Raw genomic sequence first — 20,653 nt, forward strand, 5'->3', positions numbered from 1 at the left:
TTTATTGTGGGTCAGCACAGTGAAGATCACCCTTTATCTTGGACAAACCACCCTGAGAAGGGAAGCATTATTATCCCCCATTTCAGACCAGGCAGTCAAAGCACAGAGAGGCTGAGCAGGTTACTATTTATGCAGTCAGTTGGGGAGAAATTCAGTCCAAACCTTATATGCCTCTTTGGATGGTAATTTTCTTATTGGGGCCATTGTTAGAGAATGCCTTCAAAATCAAGTATTTGACATCTGGTGCATAATTTTTATTTCCTATCATATACAGCAAAGTATTGAAAGAAGTTTTCTTGATTATCTTTTATCTATAGAAGAGGAATCTCGGCTCCATATGGAAGCGATACAAAAGTGGAATGGCCAACATCTTTGGAAGTGAGGCGCCCTCTGAACCAGTCCAAGTTTGTGCCTAGTGTAGAGACAGCATGGGTTAGTCAATAACGCTAGCAAGTGGCTGTGATCTTGGGAAGACTACTTAACTTTTCAGAACCCATTTCACTTTTGGATTTAATTAATATGATTCTTGATGAAAAAACCCTAACCAGAAGGATAATTTAATGGCACACATAAATTCCAAGCTAAAGGGTAGGATTGAATCTTCTATCTCTTTCTTTCCCTCCTTGCCTCTCTCACAGCCTTATGTTACCATTGTTCTCTTTACCTTAATTTTCCAGACTCCCTTCAAGAAATGGAAAGGGTAGTTCTGGTACACCAGTAGTCTTCCATGACAAATTCTTACTGGTCTTGCCTAATTTACATATTTACCTCTGTGGCAAGGTAACTGGCAACCTACCAAGGTACCATAGAGCAGAAGGGTGCCACTTCCTTTGGCAAGAGTGTACAAAAGCCCAAACCATAGTTATCTACCTTAGAATTGCTGTTACATCTTATTTGTTCATCAGAGGGGTGGTTCAGGGTTTCACAATCATCTACTAACCTAGCCATTCTTTACCCATCGATGTGCAATTTAACCCTTAACACCGAACATATTTCTGTTATATACTTTTGTGGCATCTTCTTCAGTCTGTCTCAGTTTTGAACTTGACGAGTAACCTTGGACTGCTACGTTCAGTCAGCAGTTCAAACCCACCCGCTGTTCCCCAAAGGATTTACAGCCCGAGACCCCACACATGGGACTGCTAAGAGTCATCACTTACTCGATGGCAGTGGAGGTTTCAATATACAATAGGCAAGTCGCAGCTTCGACCTTTGGTGGACTTGCAGTTTCTCTTATCCATTTAAGCTCATCTAGTTGAGACTCCACTAGAGCGTTTATGGGATTGCACTGAATCTACTTTTCTTATATCATGACCTCTTCTCCGATTTTTCCATGTCCATCAGTCTTTAAAATGTTTTCTTCATATCGGTCTTGCAAGTTCCAGGTTAATTTTAGACATGTTCATAGTACAGTTTTGTAGCCACAGCATGCAGCGTATCTTTTTTACATTGTTTGGTTGCTTATCGACGTGGGAAAGCACTAATTGATTTTTCATTCTGAATTGGTCCTATATCCAGCTACCTAGTAGCCCTTTTACTGACTCTATTAGTTTATTCAATTTCCTGGCCATACGTTTGCATTCTAACAGCTCACATTTATATGTGTTACTTTCCACGGTGGTAAAGAGAACAGGTGTCAAATGTGTATCTCCACCCTAAAGGGACAGTCATCACTGGAGGGCTTAAGTAGATCGCGTTTACCAAGTTAAGGTGTTCTTTTGTTCTTTACTTGCTGAGAGATTTTATCAAAAGCAGAAGTTGAAATTTGTCAGATTTTTTTTCTTGTCATCTGAGATGATAACATGCAATTTCCCCCTGAGACTGTGTCTGCCTTACCGTTAATAAAAATAACAACTGTCTCCTTATGTGTAAAATAAGAGACCCGTTGTGTGCTAGACAAATAAAATCCTTTGGGAGATTAAGTCGCTCACACTAACTAAAGGAGAGGAAGACTTATAGAGGAGCAGATACTTTTAATGATTTTTAGGTTTTCCTGTTAGCAAACTATACACTTTTCTCAACATCCTTTCTCTGTAAGTGCTCAGATATATTTTTAAAAGTGATTATAGAAAAGGTTATTTTTCTGAGGTTCATAAGGCATTAAAGGTTGAATACAAAAATGTCCCCTTAATTCTATATCGCCCAGCTGCCTACATCCCTGCAATAATATTCATACAGAGTTGATAGCTACAGGTGTGTTTCTGTGCAAATAATAGCCCACCACCACCTTTTATCCGAAAGTGCTCACTGACCCACTAGTTAGCACCTGGTTTATGGACTTACCACAGTATGTTGGAGTTCATCCAATTACATAGATTTTTATGGCCGTTGAGTAGTTCATATCAGGATGTAATGGTCCCCTACTAATAGACATCTAAGTCGTTTGCTGTCATTTGTTCTCATAAACATTATTTCATGCATGTGTGAGTATATCAGCAGTGAAAATCCTGAGACATAGTTGGTCCCCAAAGATTTGCCGATTACCCCCGCGCCCACCCCCCTCTGCAGAGATGGCATGCGTTCGCACCTCTTACAGCAATACCTAAAAGAGAGGCTCTTTCTCTGGCCACTCCCACAATGTGTATGATCCATTTGCATCATCGCCAATGGCTTGCAGGCCTGTTGATCAGCATCTTGTCGTGTGTAGGAGTCGTTCTGATTTTTTCCTTCCCTGTGAGCTGCTTTCCCCCTTGATCTGCAGGGTGATGGCTTGGGGTCTTTCTGGCTCGTAGTAGCCCTCACAGAGTTAAGGAGACGAGGACCCAGGGAGTTCCCCTGGGCGATGAGTGACAAATCTTCCCTCTAGTCTGAAGTCTTTGCTGGGAGAGCGATATTATCTTTATGTAATAATAGGTATACATTATGTAATATAATGTATCTGGTTTTTACGGTTGGTGGGTCATACACAGACCTTCCCTACTCCAAGATTAAAAGTAAAACTAGGGCCTGTTTCTTTTTTTTTTTTTTTGCAGTAGACTCCATGGCTTGGTCCGTGGAGAACCTACCTCATCGGAGGTGTGACTTGATTTGCATTTGTTCTTTCCCTTGTGGCCACCCTCTGTGAGTCATTAAAAGAATTTACACTTCTGATTCCTTCCTCTAGATCGATGCTTAGAAATGCCTCTACTTTCTCTGAGAGTTCATCTACCGCCCTTTTCGCGCTCTCTTCTTGTGCGGAGCCTGGGGATGCTGCTGGTGGTTAGCTCTTGGTGTTTCCATTAACTTTGAATTAACATAGGACATCATATGGTATAATTGTTCTTTGTATCTTATGAATAAATGTTGGCTGTTTTCTTATCCAGGGGCACCTTTCTCCTAATTTTCAGTGTGTTTCCCCTAAATGAACCACACTTACTGATACTTCCCATAAGGCCTAGTGGTGAGGTGAGTGTTGGCCTGCGAAGGTCAGGGCAGTTCATACCCACCAGCTGTCTGCTCCTTGAAAACACTATGTGGTATTGCTAGGAGTCGGAAGAAACTAGGTGGCAGTGGGCTGGGTTTATTTATACTGAGTGATTTTCTACTGTTTCATTATCTACTGCCTAATTACTGAGATTGACTTCACGTGAGGAAGATGAGGAGCTAGGTCTCTTTGCTCCACCCTCTCATCCAATAAAGTTATATCCTAATTTTAGCTAGATAAACAGTCAATGTTTACCATATTTTCATATGTAAATGTCATTCAGAACAGAACCGTGCAGTAAATTATGATCATTTTCCCTTCCTGCACAACAATTATGTTTTCCCTGAAGCTAATATTTGCTCTGTTTATGGTTTGTTTGCTTCATTTTTATGTTTTTATTACTAATTCTGTCCAAACTTTTTGCCTTTCTCACTGCTATTGAGTGGCTTCTGACTCATGGAAACTCCACAGGAGAGTGTGGAACTGCCCCTGTGGATTTCCAAGACCGTCCCTCTGCCGGGAGTAGAGAGCTCCTTGTTTTCCAAAGGTGAGGAGAGGCTGATGGTTTCAAACTGCTGTCCTTGCAGTTAGCAGTCCACTACACCCCAGACCAGTTAACTATGTAAAATTCTGCTCAAGACTTTCAGATGCGACCATTTGTGGGTCTCTTTTCTCCCCAGTTGCACACTCTTAAGGTCTTTCAGAGCTTCCACCTGCTTTGCTTCCTCGGCTTCGCGCCTGCCTTGCCCCTCAGCAACAGAGGACATTCATCTTTGACAAGTTTTCTGTCCACCCTTGCACTAAAGTTGTCCTTTTAAAGCACTGTTTCTTCACATTCCATATTATGACTTACTTCTCAACCCCTGTCAAAACACTTGCAATATATTAGCATCCTCTCATATTCTAAAACTTGACAGTTCTATACCTTACTAGGGGCCAGTTGGTAGGTGATTTAATTCTGATAGTACATGCCCTTCATCTCTGGGAATTTGTTTTTGGAACATTTCTCTAACACTCCCCTTTCCCCAATTTTCCAAATCATTGTCTTTTTTGCCCCACGTTATCTTATAACCATTATAATTCATTTTCAGATACTCTCATATTTGGGGGGAATCCACTGAGTGACAAAAATGCATGGTTTGCATATGCCACTGCAGAAAGATCTGGAAATCTGCTCTCTCACAAGTGGGGTCACCACGAGGTGGCAAGAACTGTTTTATTCACCCTGAAAGGTCCGTTTCTTCCTGGTTGTGTTCTGTGCCCCGTCTCTCTCATCTTTCAGTCCTTGCCAGATTCTGTAAAATAGGGAGCACACTGTAGGAGCAACAAACAGAGTTCAAGGGAAAGTGTTTAGCAAGAAATGTCAAGTTTGCATGTGAATCCATAGGAAATTTAATATATATATACCCCCTACCCCTTAAATCCATACCCTCAAGCTCATTCACTGCCAATGAGTCCATGCTGACTGACAGCGGCCCTATAGGGACCGGGTAGAACTGCCCCTGTCAATTGCCAAGACTGTAACTCTTTATAAGAGTAGAAAAAAATATCTTTATCCTGTGGAGTGGCTGTTGGTTTTGAACTTCAAGGCATTTTAGCTAGAAGCACAGCGAATGGAGCTGGGCATATATTTAATCTAGTGTCAAATAGCATTATGGGAAGCTGGATGCCACAGAGCCGTGAGCGCCAGTTGAGCATGGAGGCAATGGGTAGGCACATGAAATAGTGGTCTGAATCATATTGTGAAATGCCTGGACTTGGTGATATTTGAACTTCTGGAAAACTGTGGGCGTTTGCCAGAATTCAATGGCAATCCAGGAAGGAATGTTCTCAAGAGAGTGAATGGTTCTTTCCAGGTAGAGCGGGGAGCAGGAGGTGGGGGACTAGACATGGAGGATTGTTATTGATGAGAGTAGCTCAAATAAATAGATATAAACCATTCTTAATTTGCCTTTGGTTAATACACGAGACCCTTATCAGTCAAGAGTAGAATAAATAGGAACATCCAGATGTCCTCTTGGAGCTAATTGAGCCACCCTCTGTCCCAAGCAAGGAAGATGTTTCTGACGGTGTCACAGGCTAATCCGTATGTGGCTTAATAAGTAATATCTCTTATTGGTGTGCCCTGTGGCATCACCTGGGAAGCTTCTCTCTGGTCACAGTGAATTTTTTCTTAAAAGCAGTTTTGCTCGAACCTTGTGTTTTTGTGATGGCTGATTTAAGAGAACCGTGTGTGGCTGTAAAATAGTTTCCTGCTCAGGAAAAATGCCACAGAAACTGTTGTTATGTTGAACACAGCTTACAAAGACAGCACCATGGGAAAAACTCCAGCGTACAAGTGGTTTCTCATTTCAAAAAAGATGAAATGATTGACAAATCTCATTCTGGACATCTCGTTAACTTCCCAAATGGACGAAAATGTCAACAAAAGTCATGCACTTGGGCTTGAAGACCAACGACAACAGACCATTGAAGAGATGGGGAAGTTGTCTGGACTGTCTTGGAGCTCAGTTCAGTGAATTTTGACTGAAGATTTGGGAATAAGAAGGATTGCTGCAAAATTTGTTCCTCTGGTTCTGACTGACCAGGAAAAAGAGCGTCAAGTGGAAACATGCTGGCTTTGAAAGAACAGCTCCGAAGTGACCCAGCCTTGTTTGCCAAGGTCATACAGTTGAAGAGACATGGTGCTAGTCTTACAACCCCAAAAGCAAACATCAATGAAGCCACTGGAAGATGCCATCATCACTTCGCCCCCCAAAAAAACTCGTCAAATAAAATCAAAGATCAAGACGATGCTCAGTGCTCATTTGTTTTTTTGATGTGAGGGAAATAGTGCATTTGGAGTTCATTCCACACCAGGTCAGACTGCTAATCAAGCTTTCTATTTAGAGGTTCTGTAAAGATTGTCTAACAGTGTGTGACCAAAAAGGCCTGATTTGTGGCACACAGGGGACTGGTTTTGCCCCTATGATAATGCACCTTGTCATACAACCATCTCAGTGTGCTACTTTTGGGCAAAAAATATCATGCCTCACTAGCTTCATGCGCCTGACTTACCTCCATGTGACTTTTTGTTTCTGAGAACACAGAGGGACATGAAAAGAAAGTAAGGGAGGTGCTCTCAGCCATCCAAACAGATGAGTTAGGCTAATGTTTTAAGTGTGATGGAGAATACTTTGAAGGTGAAAAAGATTTTTTTTTTTAATTTTAATACATAGCTGGAAAACATTCCATTTTGGGAGGGGGGGTACCCTCTCCTATCAGTGAGTCCTCTGGTTAAGAAGCTATCATCAGGAGGCTCTTCCATGAGTTAGCCCCAAAGACCCTAACCTCTCCTTTTGCCTGTGGTTCACCACTGCCAATTCTCAATCCGGCTCAGGTCCGATGGACTCGCAGAAAGCCGCTCTAAGATCGTGTGTGTACCCTGTGGGGTAGCTCAGGAAGGACTGTCTGGAAGGCAGTGCAGAGAGGTGGTGAAGAACAGATCACCTCAAGGTAGAGAGCTGTCCGTTGAACCCTGGCTCCGACATTTACTAGCTGCTTAACCTTGAACAACATGCCTCTTGTTTTATCCCTGTGCCTTGCTTTCCTGTAAAATGAGAATTGTAATAGAACTTTGTTGGCTATTGTAAAAACTAAGTATTTAAATACTGCCTTGCTCAATCTACATCTTGGTAATTCAGGGATGTCTTGAAAGAACCAAGCTTTCTGGGTCGGCAGGCCCACCCTTGGTGGTTTAACAAAGCCAAGGAGAGCTCACTGCTCTCCAGTCGATTCCAACTCCCTGGATCCTGTATAGGTTTCTGAGGTGAGACATCGTTGTGGGAGCAGCTGGTGGGTTGAAACCACCAACCTCGGGGGTAGCAGTCCAGTGCGTATCATGTCAGCTGGACTCACATCCACTCCTAGTTGTACTTGCAGATGCGTGGTGATGTGTCTGCTCTCCTCACTGGACGATGGTGTGATAAGGGGAGGGAACACATCGGTGGACCCTCAGAACTGAGCCTGGGACCCAGGCGATGGTCTCGGGAGGAGGGAGGAAGGAAGTCATTGCCAGTCAGATCTGCTCTTTACTAACTGGGTGGGTTTCATAGATGGAACTTGTTTTGCCAGGTGATTCTTAGAGATGTAGGTGCGGATCCAGTAGAGAGGGGCTCCATGCGGTTCATCCCTGCAATGGTCATCTTCTCTTGCTTTGTTGTTGGTGTTTACTTCTTTTTAGAGTAAGTCCAGTTACACTGACAGCCCTTTCCCACTCAGGTAGATGCTGAGCATCCCTTTCCAGTAACACACATGCATGATAGTCTCGTGCTTCCTCATCATTCACAGGACACAGGAGGAGGCGTCAAAGGTTCATGGGAAATTTCCATTGCCTCCCTCAGATTTATGAACTCATCTCCTCATTAACATGTCTTTGTGGCCTCAGAATCAGTACTTACGGACAGGTGCACAGTGGTGATACTTTTCAGTTGTCAACGGAGCAAGTTCCCTGCTGACGCTGAGCAGGGCCACACTCTGGTTTTCTTCGTTTCAACATTTGCTGGATCAAAAATTGTATTACATCTATCCAATACAGCATCGTGTCACCCCTAAATCTCCAGCCAAATGACTGGGAGGTCCTCATAGTGCATAAGATTCAGATTGTACTAGCTTATCTTAGGGTAGGTTCTCCAGATAAACCTATTGGAGCTCAAGTGCTCTAAATTCAAACACACGGCCACCCTCCAGGGCAGAGTAGAACTGCTCCCTAGGGGTTATTGGAACAGCAAGCCTCATCTTTTTCCCTTGGAGCAGCTGGTGGATTGGAACTATTGACCTTGCAATTAACAGCCCAATGTGTAACCAACTACACCATCAGGGCCGACGCTAGAGCTCCTGCGTTGCTAGCTGTCTGCAAACTTATCCCAGAGGGTTGCTGGGAGCTTTAGAGGAGCTAGTGGGGGATCCATGTGAGCAAAATCACCGCAGTCCATGGGATCGAGCTAACTGTTGGGGCTTTGGGTGAGGCGTTTGATTTTGCTTTAAATCCAGACTAGGAGGTCTTTGTCAATCTTACACGCACCACATGTTTGGGTGAACAAGCCACCTTTAGGACTCATGGTTTTGTTGTGGTTCATCTTAATATTCGGAATACCACATACAGTGGGGCAGCATATAGTTTGCTGATGTTGTTTAAAGATACTGATCCAAAGGCAATAATGAAGGATGTGTATGTATGTATAGAGGGAGAGATAGTACCTCTCTAATGATCTCTGATATAAGTCAGTGTCGGAACAAACCCACCAGTCTACTTCCTTCACGATCTGCAAAGCTTCAACGATGTGATAGGATCTCTTGGAGTGAAAATTGACCCTAGGGCATGGCGCCCCATCCCAAGTCGGGGACTACCTGTAGTAGACAGGACTCTTGTTTTCTCTGGTCTCCCTTATTTTCTGCCTTTGATAGGGCGCAGTCTTGCCCCTTCCCTTCCCTGTCCCCACCCCTCCTACTAGTGGAAAATCTGTGTGCTTTCCATCTGTGACAGGGTTGCTGGCTACTCTGCCATCCAGTCTCATTTTATAGATTAGGAAGCTGCCAAAAGGCGCCTAGCTAGTAATGGCAGAACAAGGGTAACACCCAGGCAGCTTGGTGCCTGGGTACCTTCTCCAAGTGCAAAGCTATAACTCCCTGTGTTGATTGGCTTCCAGTCAGTGCAGGGAGAGACGGCACCCAGGGCCTTTGAGAAAGGAGAGATAGGTCCCTGGGAGGGACACCCGGCAGGACTGGCCTGGTGCTGCCTGCGCTCTGGGAGCATAGCGGTTGTGGAGTTGGGTGGGCCAGATTCTTCGGCTGGCTTTTCTGGAATCAAATTAGGCTGGTGAATAGGCCAGTGGTGTTCTCATCAATTTCTCAGCCTTCCCATGGAACAGAGCCTGATTGCCTTGGCCCCCCGCAAGGCTGCCTGCTGTTTAAGGAGCAGAGCAGCTCAGGGGGAGCCGCTCGCTCCTAGAAGCCTTCAGTGATGCAGCCGGGCAGCATGGCAGCAGGAAGATTACAGGTATTAGAGGCCATTTAGGATCATTTAGAATCGAGCTGTTTTCCAAGCAGGCAATTAATCCTGTTGCATGAAAGAGAGCTGCCGGGGTGTTCGCCTTCTCCCTGCATGGAGAGGGGGGTTGGGGGGGGAGGGCTTGCTTTCCTTGCTAGCACTGGGGTTCAATGAGACATTTTGGGGCCCTCTCCTCCGTAGCTCGGGAGGAGGAGCGGTTTATAGAAAAAGGATTCCGCTCAGAGCATATAGCTGGCCAAGCTTCCATGCCTCTTCTGATATCTGGACTGAGGTTGGAGAGAAGCAATGTGGTCAAGCCCGGGTTTGCAAATGTGTCAATGTGTCCTCCCTTGAACCATGTCCACGGCTCTCCAGGTTGTTTTGACTCACAGTGCCCCTGTATGGACAGTGTTTCCAAGGTTGGACATCTTTCTCCCATTGGGGGGGGGGCTAGGTGAGAGTTGAACCCCTGAGTGTGTTAATACCCCAACCCGACAGTAACTCTCAACCCTGAATGAAAGCCTGCTACCATTAAGTTGATAGACTTACAGGAACCTGGGATTCTTCATTATAGTCACGTGCAGCTTTTAAATTGTGGAAAAGCTACAGAAGCCTTTTCTTGCACGAAGTTAAGGATAAATAAGAGCCTCTGCACCTGCCGTTCCAACTTACCTACACATTCGATTTCAAGACGGAGCCTTTGACCCAGGGCCTGTGGGGAAGCATCCTCGGGCGCTTCGCCTTGGTGTGAGCTGGAACTTGCATGTGTGTCCTCTCAAGGCTGGTAGTCCCATGGGGTCAGCTCCGACTCTTTATGAACAAGAGAACCAACCATGACTTTCACAGTCCACGACCATAACACAGCACTGGGCAAAGACGCCCTTTTCTTGAAAGGCGGGTGCCCTTTTCTTGAAAGGCAGGTGCACTGTCTCGGCCTCACCCATGACCGCCGGAAGCAGGGACTTCAGAAACGGAAGTTCAAAAACCCGTGGTAGGTGGGCCTCATACCTACCTTCGATTATGACCCCCTGTCTTTGCCACGGTCTTGTTTAGGCCCCTATATCTTTCCCACCACACTCACAGGAAAGCACAGTCCTCCTCACTCACACGCTTGCTGGAGCCCCTTCCTTTACTCTGCAAAAGAAGCCCCCTCAGTAAAATTAGAGGGCAGCCGTCTAGGCGGAGATCTCCTCCAGCTGTGATGTGTCTGAAAGCTTCCAGCTGCAGGGCTCCTGGAGGCTGTCCAAAGGACTGTCTCCTTAGACCGAGCATGTACTCCCCTGGGGGACACTCGGCCTGGCCTATCGGGCATCGGGGGAAGTGGCTAGGGCCCAGAGCCAAGAGTTCAGCCAGGGAGAAAGCCTTCAATACATATTTACAAAATGAGTGGCAGCGAATGGCTGTTTATATTCCCATGAACATGCCCCAATAAGAAAAATCACTTTATAGAATCCTTTCTTCACAAATGTTGGTGATACTCACTCCCACCTCATCATCCCTTTGACTAGACCAGATTTCCCTTTGTCTCCCCCATAGGGCAGTGTTCTATTACCCTTGTTCTCCTTAAGAAATACTAAAGCACTGTTGACACTGTACTCTGCCACTGAGTCAATGCGGACTCAACAGGTGGCAGCAGGAGTTAGCCCCGCTCCTTTTGTCTTAAGGACCCTCCTGTTGGCTGTTTGGTTTGTCCTGGGGAAAAGTCTAGGGACATGTTTCTGAAAAGCATAAGCCAGAGACGCTTTATTTACAAAGCCAGCATGTGTGCCCAAGTACCGCCAACTCAGATGCCTGCGCCCTCTTTTCCCTTGGCTTCACTGGCCGCTCTGCCAGTGCTGATTGGGCAAATCTTGTTCCACAAAAAAAGGCACAGGGATTTTCCTAAGCAAGAGAACACTCAGAATCTCCATATCTCTCCATCAGTCTTGTCCCAAGTTTTAACTGCCGCCTCTTCAGTGCTCATGCAGCAGTTTATCGTTCCCGCAATGATAACACCCCGTTCCTTGTGTGGCATCTATCTGTGGCTGCCTGGTGCACAGCAGGCATGCAGGGCTCCTGAGGAGGCCCACCTTCTATGACAGATTCGTCAGATCTTGTTTCACTAAACCACTTCTCATTTCTCAATCGAGAGATTCTTCATCAACCTGTTCTAAGCTCACTCAGCCTCAGAAACTCTCCAGGGTCAACCCCATCTAATAAATACATCATGGACCGAATGTGTAGGGCAACATTCTCGAGATGCCATTAAAGAAAAACGAGACCAAAGAGGGTTAAATGAACCCATTTCACAGGGGCGATGCGCCCATAACGATGAACTCAGCTTGGTGCCCAGGGAGTGTTCCTAAACTTGTCAGTAACCACTATCGCCTTCAGTTCTTATTACACACGTCAGATAGTAGAGGTCTCGGCCTATGCTCCCCAGACTATTCACGGGGACTTCTCAGCATCAAGGCACCCCTTCTTATCTTGGCAAACAGATTCATGAGCCAATATTCTTTTTGAGGTTTTGCCTTTGCGCTTTTGATACCAGGGATTCCATAAGCCTTTATTAAGGATCTACAGCAGTGGTTCTCAACCTTCCTCATGCTGCAACCCTTTAATACAGTTCCTCATGTGGCGGTGACCAACACCCCCCCAACCATGAAATTATTTTCGTTACTATTATGAATCTGGCGACCCCTGTGAAAGGGCCATTCGACCCTCCAAGGGGGTTGTGACCCCCAGGTTGAGAACCCTTGATCTACAGAGTGTCACTCACCACGCTGGAAGCCTGTCCATGTCACGGCTGAAGACTGAGGCAGGCATGGAAGCTGGATGAACCGCATTTAGAATAAAAAAGGTCAGGTCTGGTTCACACAGAGGACTCTAAACTTACCTTTATTTCCTCCTCCAAGAACTAAGCACAGCAGAAACATGAAGGAATTCAGAGACAGTTGTGACCAACTCATGAGTGACTAGGCCATAAATGGGCAATGCTGCCCAGGTTTTATGAGCAGAACAGTATACCAAGACTGGCAGGTAACATGGACATCCTAAGATCAGGTGCCTTTCGATTTGAAAATGAGACCGTTCCAGAAAAACCTGGATGCAGGTTCATGGTTTAGGAATGATTAAGATTAGAGATATTTAAGAGTATGCAGCAATATAATGTACTTGGTATCATTTGTTTACTATATAATACTTTTCAGAGTTTGTCCCTAATTGTTCTAGAACTACATACAGAACTGGTTACTCTGGTGGTAAAACTTACCATATATACTCAAGTATCAGCTGACCTGAATACGAACTGAGGCACCTAATTATACCACAAAACTGCATTTAAAAATGTGCTGAAAAAACTCAGCTTATACATGTGTATATATGGTCGTTTTCATATGGCTCAGGATATCAAGGTCAGGAGCTTCAGAAATACAAACTTCCTTAAGTTTCTGCAAGCAGGCTCAAGAACTCTTGTTGGGGAGGCAGCAATCCACAAGGATGGCCCAGGGGGATGAGATGCTTCCTTAATGCCCCTTTTAAACTGAAGATCCAGTGAAACAAGTGGATCACACAGAGATGACAAATGTTGTTGAACTCTGAGCATCAAAGGCAAGGTTGAAGAATTGGACCAAATGGAAACTGTACAGACATGGAAAATTCAGGGGCATCATTTCCAGGAAAGCAGAAATTTAAGAATGTATAAAAACCAAAACAACCTTAGAAGAAAGATTGAAGGGATGTCTTGAGGCAAACAAATTCACTGTTGTCAAGTCGATTCTAACCAGAGTGACCCTGTTTCTAACAGGACATAGAAAGCATTAGCCAGACACAAATCCTGATGCACATATTGAAAACTGCGAGCCAGAGATGCACATCTAAATTAGAATATCATCATAAAAGAGGGACTAAATAAAGTTTTTACATGGAGACGGCAAGGCACAATCAATAAAATTAACATTTAAGCCAGTAAGATTCAAGTTTAAAGCACATTTCAGGGTGACAATAATCAAAAAGAACAAGAGTGGCAATATGAATGTAGGATAGACTTCAAGGCAAAATCCACCATAAAAGGACAAACATAATTATTAAAGAGTTAATTCAGCCAAGAGGACATAATCATAGTAAGTTTATATGCAAGCAGGCCCTAACAGCATTGCAAAGGGAAGCAGTTCTAGAGAATTCTTCCACACACCGCTCACTCATAATGAAGAACAGAACAACTACAAACACCCAAGGACAGACTTATTCAGAATATTCTATCCACCGCAGCAAAGTGATGCATTCTTGTCTTATGCATGGGGATCATTGTGCAGAACCTATCATATGTTTGTCCACAAAGTAAAAAAAAATACATATAGAAATTCTAAAAGCAAAATACAACAAAAAAGGGTCAAAACCAAACCATTCGTCTTACAACTTATAAGAGAAGCAAGAGAAGACCAGCAAAAGCCATAAAGATTAGGATATAAATCAATCATCCAGATCAGAATTGTTTCTTTGAAAGGATTCCTAAAACCTGGAAACCACTGGCCAAATTAGGATCCTAACAGATTGTACTCCAAGAAAATGGACTAATTTCTAGGAGCACACTGCCTACCTAAACAAAAATAAATGGGAAGGAAAATTGAACAGGTCCATCATTTTTAAAACCCCCAACAACAAACATTCCTAACTATTATGTCTTCCTCTGGACCTGCTTTTCTTAGATTGAAGTATCCCACTATTTTATATGATCATGGTTTTGTGTGTTTTTTTTGGGTATAGGGAAATCAGGATGGGTGGGTTTATGAAGACACGAAAGGGGAGGGCGATAGAAAGTCAACACTGCTGGGTACAAGGAGGAAGAAAATGTTCCAAGGGGGACGGTAGTGGTGATTGCCCACCCTTCTTAACGCGACTGGACCACTGAATTGTATGATGTGTTCATTGTAGCTCAATGAAACTCACGATGAAAACTCCCTGGCCCAGAGGGCTTCTCAGGAGAATTCTACCAAATGTTCAGAAAAGAGCTCACGACTCCTAAATTCATGCGATGATGCCAAAGTCGGGGAAAGATACCAGAACAAAAAAAAAATGAGAACCAACACATAAATGAAAACACTTCAAAAAGAGAATTTGACTAGAGCAGTGGTTCTCAACCTTTCTCATGCCGCGACCCTTTCATACAGTTCTTCATGTGGTAGCGACCCCCAACCATAAATTATTTTCATTGCTAATTCATCACTGTCATTTTGCTACTGTTATGAATCAGGCAACCCCTGTGAAAGGGTCTTTCAACCACCAAAGGGGTCGTGACCCACAGGTTGAGTGCCGCCGCACTAGAACTAAGAACAGAAAGGGGAATTCTTCAACTTCTTGGGATATTCACAAAACCAATGGCCAACCCTGTTCTCAGTGGATGCAGGTTGAAGGTCACACAGGTGAAAGTACAGACTTGGGAGACATCCACTTCATCGACCTAAGAGACTTCAAAAGACAGCGTTCTGCAAACTATATTGACAATAACATCTGTAGTCTTATGAGAGCCTTCTGAGATACAACTATTGGCTTTGTCCCTCCTGGAGCAAGAGAGAGTGAAGAAAATCAAAGACTCAAGCAAGTTTTTGTCCAAGGAACATATGACCATGTGAACAAAAGCCTACATGGTCCTGAGAACTTAAGAAGTACATAGTATGCATCTACCACGTCTGACTGGGATCGTGGCCCCTAGACATCCCACTGGTCGGGAGCAAACCATTCACAGATCCATAAAATAAACATCTGAGATAAAGATATGAGATCCAAAGGAAAATATTTGGCCAAAAGCAAAGAGGAGAAGGCAGAGAAAATCCAGACAAAAGGAAATGGCAAAGCCAAGACAAGAATGAGGAGAGTGTTGTCAGGGTGTGGGAGTACAGCCAGGGAACACTGCCTGTGCCAACTCCAAATGGCAAACGAATCGGCTCTCTAAACTGCCAAGCAAAATAAAGAAGTACATCATTGACACAAAGTAAGCTCACTGCCTGCGAGTCAATGCCAACTCATAGCGACAGTAAAGGACAGGGCGGGACTGTCCCTGTGGGTTTCGCAGACTAACTCTTTAGGGGAGTACTAAAAAACTCACTGCCATTGAGTCAATTGAAGCTGACTCCTAGCGACCCCCTGTGGGGTTTCTGAGACTGCAACTGTTTGCAGGCCTGCAAAGTCCAGTCCTCTTGCTGCCATGCAGATGGCAGTCCAGCATGTCACCACTACCCCACCAGCCCTCCTGCAAGGGACTAAAAAGCCCCAACTATTAACACATACATTCTGAAATCTACTTTGTTGTACTGTGATTGTCTTTATATTGCTATGATACCAGAAGTGAAGCCACTGGTTTCTCAAATACCAGCCGGTTTTTTTAGCAGAGGTTCCTGCAGATCAGGGAGAAAGACTTTGTCATCTATTTAGATTATTAGCCAGTGTTACCCCTAGGGACCAGTCGACTGTCCCCCTAGGGAAGGTAGCCATTACAAATGCATGGTGGGCATACCAGTGATGACGGAGCCGCACAGGACTAGGCAATATTTGGTTCTGTCCATGACAGCTGCTCTGTATCAGGCATTGAGTCTTAGAACATATCAACAAACGTGAAGCGACTAGCCTGCCGAGAGCAGGTTTAATTTAACCTGGCTTGAGGTCTCCCAAGGTTATCTAATTAAATGCAGTTTGGGGTATATTCTCAAGAGTTGTTGTTAGGGTCTCTGAGTCAGAACTGCACACCAGCACAAAGCACCACTTGGTCCGGTGTCTTCCTCCCAATTGCTCTTCAGTTCAGCCCTGCGTCAGCTCATTACCTTGAGGTCCACTATGAGTTGGCATCGACTCGGTGGCAGTCAGTTTGGGGTTGTTCTTGTTGTTTTGGTCTCTCCTGAGAAGATGTCCAAAGCACATGAGACGAAGTCTAGACATTCTTGCTTCTATGGAACCTTTTAGCTGTACTTTGACCAAGACAGAATTGTTCTTTTGGTAGACCAAGGATACTTTCAGCACCCTTCAGTCTTCCTAATTCCATGTCCAACTTTCACATGCATATGAGGCAATTGAAAATACCATGGCATGGGTCAGGCACGCCTTGGTCTTTTAATCGACATCCTTGCTTTTTGAAAACATAACAGAGGCAAAAAGGAGAGAAAGACAGTCTTGGAAAGGGGAGTTGTAACTCTCAGAAAGGCCAGTTAGGGAGCCATAGACTGGATTTTGTTGGCCATGTTAAAGGTTTCTCTCTAACTTAAGAACCGCTAAAGAATTTGTAAGTAAGAAAATGATGCAGTGAGCTTTGCATTTTAATGTATTCTATCTTCTAGTGGCTGGACCTTGCAATACATTTTCCCCATAGAAATAGCTTAATAAGTGGCAGTTCTGTGAAGCCAGAATAGTGCTATTAGCATACTATATCCAGCTAAACAGCCCATTGAAAAAACAGGCCTTGGTTGCCAGCCACCACTTATAACTTGGTTTCTCAAAGAAAATGAATTCCAAGTTCCAGACAACCTGATTACAAATGACATTTGGGGGGGACAGCCTATAATCTACTTAGCCTCGTGAAAGGCCTCCGTATGTTTTCCATATCAAAGGTTATTAAGAAAGGTGAGTAACAGAGTTCTGATTGGGGGCCAAATAAAAGTCTTTCTGCTCTCAGAAACGATCCCTTCATAAAAAGGAAAACCTCGAGAAAATGACATGTCAGTGCTGTGCCCAAACTGTGCAGAGCAGGGTATTTTGAACCATAGCTGTAAGGAAAGGAGAGAGGGTACAGGGTAGAATAAGGGTGTGGTCAGATGCTCTACCAACGGATGTGCACAACTAACTCTGTTTGTTATAGGGCATTTCTGTGAATTAGAGGGCACTCCAGCAGGCTTAAGGCATGACTGTGTGCCCCTTTTCCAAGTGTGACCTTCATACAGATAGTTGATAGAGGTAGAGCTCTACTTAGTCAAAGACAAGTCATAATAGTTATAAGACACCACTGCAGTTTCCACACCAGATAAGAGAAGAGGATTGAGGAGTGGCATGGGGAGATGACAACTGAAAAATACTTTTGAGAAAATATTGCCATCCATAAAAATGGAAACTACCTTGATCATCACTGGCTTTGCAAAAAAAATTAAGAACTGACCTTGTTGTTTGCAAAACCTCAAAGAGACATTGGGGAGTAAGAATAGCAAAATCCCCATCGCAGAGAGAGGGAAGCAAAACCACCCACTGCCGCCGAGTTCATTTCAACTCATAGCAGCCTCATAGGACAGACAGGGCAGGACTGCTCCCTGAGGTTGTTTGCACTGTGAATCGTACAGAAACAAACTGCCTCTTCATCTTCTTTCCTTGGAGAAGCTTTGGAATTTGAACCTCTGACCTTACAATTTGTTGTCTAATGCGTAACTCACTGCCATTGATTCAGTGCCACCTCACAGCAACCCTATTTATAGGACAGGGTAGAACTGCCCATGCGAGCTTCCAAGACTGTGACTCTTTACAAGAGTAGAAAGCCCTCTCTCTCTCCCACACAGAGAGTAGTGTCTTCGGACTGCTGACTTGCAGTTAGCAGCCCCACTTGGGACCACAATGGTCACAAGAGCCCCTTAGACAGGAGAGAACAGGCACGCCTGTAGACGTTGAGAAGCATAAACAATGGGGACATAGAAATCAACCTCACATGAAAAATCATTAGAGAGCCGATATACAAGTGGTGGACCCAAACTATAACACAAGAATATGCAGAAATTAGGGGGGACGAAAATCTAGAGAATAAAGAACACACAACGTGTGCTAGGAAATCACTGTTTTAAACTCCCTGCCATCGAGGGAAGGCCAACTCATCGCGACCCTCTGGGTCAGGGAAGAACTTCCACCCGAATTTCCACGATTGCGATGCTTTACAGGAGCAGACAGCACCCCCCCCCTTCTTTCTCCCAAAGGGCAACTGAAATTTTGGATTGCAATCCAACTGGTAACCAGTATGCGACCAGGAGATGCACTATTCATTGTACTTTAAAAAACAGAAGAAGATAGTAAATTTAATGGATTTAAAATCTAAATAGTATTTAATGGTACAGCACTACGATAGGAAAAAAAATCTGTAAATATTTCAGAGGAAGTTTGACCCTGTTTTACCTGCAGCCCAGTTGTGTACCTTTTGGACTTACATGTGAATGACCTTATTGAATAGGCCACCGTGCAGGAAGCAGGCTCTTGTGAACACTTCCTCTCCAGGGGATTCAAGGTTTTCTGCTGGACATTTTTGCTGTAGCTTCTTTATTCGCTTCTGCAAACCACAAGCCTGAAGGTCATGATTATAGAAATGGAACTATCTAAAGTACCCACTAGGGTAAATATTAAAGATTAGGGTTTGTTTTTGTTAAGACATTGTTTGTAATAATTGCCTGTATGCTAGAAAAATGACAACAAATGTGCATGTAAGTGAATAATTGATCAGTGTCATTAAGGAAAATCTCCAGGGGACAAAAGAACCCTGTGAACAGAGCGGTAAGTGGCTGAGAAGCACCACTTGACCAAGGGGGATTTTCCAAAGAGCCTAGAGTTTGAGTTTTAATAGTGTGATGGACAATGAGAAGGGAGTCTTTGTCCTCACTATCGCTTAGGCACCTGAAATGGTGCACCCTCAGTAAGCAGCTGAATAGGGAAAAAAATTGCTTAACTAATCAAAAGAAATAAAACATGGGATAAGACATCAAGAATGCACAAAATGTGGTAAGGCATATTTTTTAAAAGTAGTATCATTCAGATATGAAATTAGAAATTCAGTGGGCATGCTAAAAGGAGAGAATTGGTATCTTAGAAGATAGACCCTAATAAACGAACCACAATGTATGCAGGAAGGCTATACTCTTTTTTTTTAAAAGAGAGAAGAGATATATAAACATAAAAGAGCTTCAAAAAGCACGTGGGAAAATGTGTCTTTTTAATTCCCTGAGCTTTTTGTAGTTCTTCATTGTAACACACACATACATCAACCTTTTTTTTTCTTCCTTGTAAGTGGAGAATGGAGGAAAATGCAATATTCAAAGAGATAAGAGCTCTAAGTGCTCCACCAGGCAACTCAGGTTCAGAATGTCCAACTCCCGCTCCTTTAAAGAGGTTCCCACCTCCCCGACTTGGAGCGGGTGGCAACTCAGAAGTACAGATAGATGCTTCCCGTTGGTTTTCCATGGTGTGCTGTCTCCACATCAGCCACGATGAGAACGTCACAGAGAGGACAGCGTGCACTGGATTATTCAGAGTCCAGGGTGGAGATGAGCGAGAGAGAAGGATATTTTCTGATAAACAAAAACAGCTACCAATAAAACCTCCCCATAGGCGAGCCGAAAGAATGATGAGCCAAGAGATTAGCGATGAAGACAAAGACTCCCAAAACGGACGTCAGCTAGGAAAAGTGAGGTATAAACCTTGTGATCCTGAATTTGGATCGAGGTCTTACTATGAACGCAAAAGGAATCAGAACGAGCAGAGCAATGGGTGGCTACATAGAGATGTGCGAGTGTCAGGCTGGGTTATTATACGAGTGCATGTTATAAGCTGTGACTGCGGAGAAGACTTGAAACCATTGATACTCCAGAAACAGGGAGCTCGGTCAGGGCTTCCTGCCTACACACCATGCTCCAATTAGAAGGAGCCAATAAAAGGCCTCCTTAGAGAAGCGGCCATGAGATGAAATTGGGACCAAACTGTAGATCGGAAGAGACTTTATATATTAAATGAACACAAAGCAGGAAAAACTAAACGGTGGGATTCAGATGAATATTTGGGTAATAAAACTATGAAGTTGGGGTACTTGTTACTTTGGGGAAAAGAAAAAGTTTGGGACCAGGCTGCTGTAATGGTGAGGAATTTTATTTCTTGAGCTTAGTGATAATTCCAAGGTATTTTCTTCATAAAAATGTATAAAGCCTTACATCTGTTTAATGTTCTACAATTTGTACTGTATATAATAATAAAGATGTTTTAGATTCTTTGAGAGCCACATTCAAAATATAAGGCTATAAAAAGATGAGAAAATTCATTTTTTTTTTTTTTACCAAATTAGGTTTTCTTGGTTAAAAGGCGGCCGGCGGGGGGGGGTTTTTGTTTTGTTATTTTCGGGGAAACCGGCCTTTAGGGCAAAACCTTTTTTAAAAAAAAGAGAGAGAAACGTGTGATGATGAAAGGATAAATTCCCTAGGCAGATAAAATAATCCCAAATGTGCATCCACCAGACACAGTAGCTT

The 20,653-nt window shown here is 43.9% G+C and overlaps 1 long non-coding RNA gene across 1 annotated transcript in view; it reads right to left on the reverse strand.

Annotated features, from left to right (window-relative positions):
• Positions 1 to 232: 232 nt before the first annotated feature.
• LOC123522286 overlaps positions 233 to 20,653 on the reverse strand; it is a 41,234-nt gene continuing 20,813 nt past the window's right edge. Inside the window, exons 2-3 of the long non-coding RNA XR_006680560.1 lie at positions 10,104 to 10,241; positions 233 to 412 (exon numbers count right to left, since the gene is read on the reverse strand). This is a non-coding gene — a long non-coding RNA (uncharacterized LOC123522286). The remainder of the gene's footprint in view (positions 413 to 10,103; positions 10,242 to 20,653) is intronic.

Source organism: Echinops telfairi, unplaced genomic scaffold (assembly GCF_000313985.2).
Source record: "Echinops telfairi isolate 266 unplaced genomic scaffold, ASM31398v2 ScPeMD7_5592;HRSCAF=6446, whole genome shotgun sequence".
NCBI lineage: Eukaryota > Metazoa > Chordata > Mammalia > Afrosoricida > Tenrecidae > Echinops > Echinops telfairi.